General features: G+C 44.8%; 1 long non-coding RNA gene across 1 annotated transcript; it reads left to right on the top strand.

The window, feature by feature from the left end:
• Positions 1–249: 249 nt before the first annotated feature.
• On the top strand, positions 250–2,017 carry LOC134015163 (uncharacterized). Its single transcript, XR_009929072.1, has 3 exons — positions 250–901; positions 975–1,235; positions 1,382–2,017. It is a non-coding gene; the product is annotated as an uncharacterized LOC134015163 (long non-coding RNA).
• Positions 2,018–3,936: the final 1,919 nt, after the last annotated feature.

The following is a 3,936-nucleotide window of genomic DNA, read 5'->3' on the forward strand; positions in this document are numbered from 1 at the left end:
TTACCCCCAAAAATTAACTTTATCACAAAAACCTATGTTACTGTTTTTGGGCCCTGGCACAAAATGACGAGTTAACATAATTTCACTAACCATATCATTAGCACATGGGAAAGTGTGAACGAGTACAGCCGAAATCACTTTATCATTCTGATTAGATTAGAGCAGACTGCCATAAAATGAGTGACTCTTTACATGTATTTACAGTTTTTCACAATTGTTAACACACAAAAAGCAAAAATTGGGCACAATTTTCACAAACTTAACTTCATGTACCAATTGCTCGACCCAATTTGGCACTACTTCACACTCCCTTATCTGCATTAGACTCTGACTTTCCTTGTTTACACACTGATGTCAATTACACATCACCTTGTTGTCAAAACACTACACACAATGTTCAGTTGTTGCACACACTTCTCAAGTAAAGTCTCAAAGCATCAACCTACAATACACAAATATTCAAATCTCTAAACACTCAGGTCTGGTGAGCAATTTGCGATCAGGACTGCAGCATAAAAAGGGCCTTGAGCCTCTGTTTTGTTTGGTGAACAATGGAGAACTTAGAACATATCAACAACCAGAGAAGGAGAGGGGTAAGAGTGAGAGGAGGAAGAGGAGGACAAGGAAGAGGACAAAGAAGAGGACAAGGAAGAGGAGGGAGAGGATGAAAAGGAGGAGGAAGAGGAGGACGACAAGAAGGAGGAGGAGGAAGAGGAGAAGAAGAAGGAGGAGGAGGAGAAAGAAGAAAGAGAACGGTGATCTCTGATGAGATTCGGGCCACCATGGTTGACCATGTGCTCAACCATGGTTTGAGCATGAGGGAGGCTGGCCAGAGGGTCCAACCAAATCTCAGCCGCTTCACAGTTGCTGCCATCATTAGAACCTTTAGAATGGAGAACAGGTATGAATTATATTTGCCTTGTGTACTGAAATACTGTAGAATACAGTGTGCTCACTGTATTTGTATTTTGCAGGACTGAAAGAAAACCACACCGTGGAGGAAGAACATGCACTTTCACAGCCGAACAGGAGACTGACATTGTGAAAATGGTTCGTGAAAACAACACTATCAGACTCTGACAGATACAAACCAGGATCCTGGCTGACCATGCCACATTCAGAAACATGGGGGAATGGAATGCCCCAGGAATGCCATGCGGATGAAACAAGTGTACAGGGTCCTATTCGACTGAAACACAGACCACATCAAGGAGTTACGGCAAGAGTTTGTGCTTGTAAGTCCCATACATTCAACACTGACACATGCATGTATTGTACCTGTAATCCAATAGTTCCTTTTCTACAGTGTCTCACTGTAGCCCACTGTGTTGACCCATCTGTGTCCATACTATAACTTGCATTACCATGCTGTCTGTTCCAGCGGATCCAGGAGCATGACACAGCTAATGAGCTATATGAATACATATTCATTGATGAGGTTGGATTCAACCTGGTGAAGAGGAGGCGCCGGGGCAGAAATGTAATTGGCCAGCGCGCCATTGTTGAGGTCCCTGGCCAGCGTGATGGGAACATCACTTTGTGTGCTGCAATGGGTTGAGCAGGCCCGTTGACAGTACTGTTCAGAAATAAAACTTTTCTTGCCGCATATGTGTGCTGTTTTATGTTTGAAAAAATTAGGCCTACACTGAGACATTTTACAAAAGTTGAAATGGCTCATTCCCCAGAGTCATTCGTATGGTGTGTTCCATTTCTAGAATTGTGTTTTCAATTTTGCACTACTGTGTGCTGTGAATGCTTGGTAGTGTGCAACAAATGCTTATTGTGTGTACTGTTATGAATGGTATGTGTGTGTCATTTGAAAATATGGCTGTGTGTACCAAATGAGAACACGAGTTGCATTTTGTGAACAGGTAAGAGATTTGATGGCAAAGAGTCATCTTGCAAAGGGAGTGTCAGGTTTAGCATTTTGTGTGTGAGGTTTTCAGTTTTGTGTGTGCAGTTTTGAGAAAGCCGTTATTATTTTGAGAAACGTGTGTTAACAATTGTGAAAAACTGTAATGTTATTGCCAATAAAATCCTTCAAAATGTATGAAATGCTTATCATTGCTTTCTTGTATAACATAGACATTTGTGAATAATCTACAAATACTGAAGCAGCAAACACAAATTGAAGTCACTGCCTATACTTTTGGCCATGACTGTATGCGTCACAATACCCTCCCCTATATATCATACACAATGCCATTGGTATAGGCTCTTAATCCCCAAATTAATCCATATCTCCCATCTTGAGCTCAATGATGACTGATGGCATTATATAGACCACAATTGCCCCATCTACTATTTTCCAGACAGACATCAAACTCTGTAATGAATCTATTGCTAGTGATTACTTGCTTGGCGTCTACATGCCTCCGCAGGCTAGCGTCAACGAGGCTCAACGTATGCTCGCCAGCCAGATACTGAGTGTGGAGCATGAAAATCCGGATTCCTTGGTTATTGTGCTAGGCGACTTTAACAAAGGCAATCTCACTCAAGAACTCCCAAAATATAGACAATTCATCAAATGCCCTACCAGAGAAGGAAACACCTTGGATCACTGCTACTCTACAATCAGCAAAGCATACCATGCGGTCCCCCGAGCAGCACTGGGTCACTCTGACCACGCCATGGTCCACCTGATTCCTGCATACAGGCAGAAGCTAAAGCGCTGTAAGCCTGCTGTGAGGACATCAAAACAGTGGACCAGTGAAGCTATGGAGGATCTGTGGGCGTGCTTGGACTGCACTGACTGGGACATGTTCACGACTGCTACCAATAGTCTGGATGAGCTCACAGAGGCTGTGACATCATACATCAGCTTCTGTGAGGACTGCTGTATACCAACACGCACCAGGGTAAGCTACAACAACGACAAACCCTGGTTTACAGCTAAACTCAGAAGGTTGAGGTCAGAGAAAGAGGCCGCGTTTAGGAGTGGGGACAAAGACAGTTTCAAGGAGTCGAAGAACAGGTTTAGCAAGGCGGTGAGGGAGGATAAACGACTGTACTCGGAGAGACTAAAACACCAATTCTCTGCAAACGACTCTGCTTCTGTCTGGAGAGGGCTCAGGCAGATTACCAACTACAAGCCCAGAGCCCCCCACTCCATTAACGACTCCCGCCTGGCCAACGACCTGAATGAGTTCTACTGCAGATTTGAAAGACAATTGGACAGTCCTGAACTACCCCTTCCCACCCAGGAGGCCTCCCACCTCCCCCCCTCTACAGCCCCACTCACCCCCATCACCCTGTGTGACTCCCCAGTCAACACTGTGGAGTCCTTCCGCTTCCTGGGCACTATCCTCTCCCAGGACCTCAAGTGGGAACTGAACATCAGCTCCCTCATCAAGAAAGCACAACAGAGGATGTACTTCCTTCGGCATCTGAAGAAGTTCAACCTGCCAAAGACAATGATGATGCACTTCTACTCAGCCATCATTGAGTCCATCCTCACCTCCTCCATCACCGTCTGGTACGCTGCTGCCACTGCCAAGGACAAGAGCAGACTGCAGCGTATCATCCGCACTGCTGAGAAGGTTGCAATCTGCCTACCCTCGAGGACCTGCACACCTCGAGGACCCTGAGGCGAGCGAGGAAGATTGTGGCCGACTCCTCCCACCCTGGACACTCCCTGTTTCAGTCACTCCCCTCCGGCAGAAGGCTGCGGTCCATCAGGACCAATACCTCACGCCACAAAAACAGTTTCTTCCCTTCCGCTGTTGGCCTCTTCAACAAGGCCAAGGGACCACACTGACTCTAATGACTTATTGCTTAAAACACACTGCTTTTTGCACTGCATTACAAAATTGTATCTTGTACATTTGTATTTTTTGTAATATTTGTATTTTTATATTGTAATTTACGGCAACTTATATTTTATTGTATATTTAATTCTATTCTAATCCCACTTAGTACTGCTAGTTTATGTACCCT

This window comes from Osmerus eperlanus, chromosome 28 (genome assembly GCF_963692335.1).
Source record: "Osmerus eperlanus chromosome 28, fOsmEpe2.1, whole genome shotgun sequence".
NCBI classification, from domain to species: Eukaryota; Metazoa; Chordata; class Actinopteri; order Osmeriformes; family Osmeridae; genus Osmerus; species Osmerus eperlanus.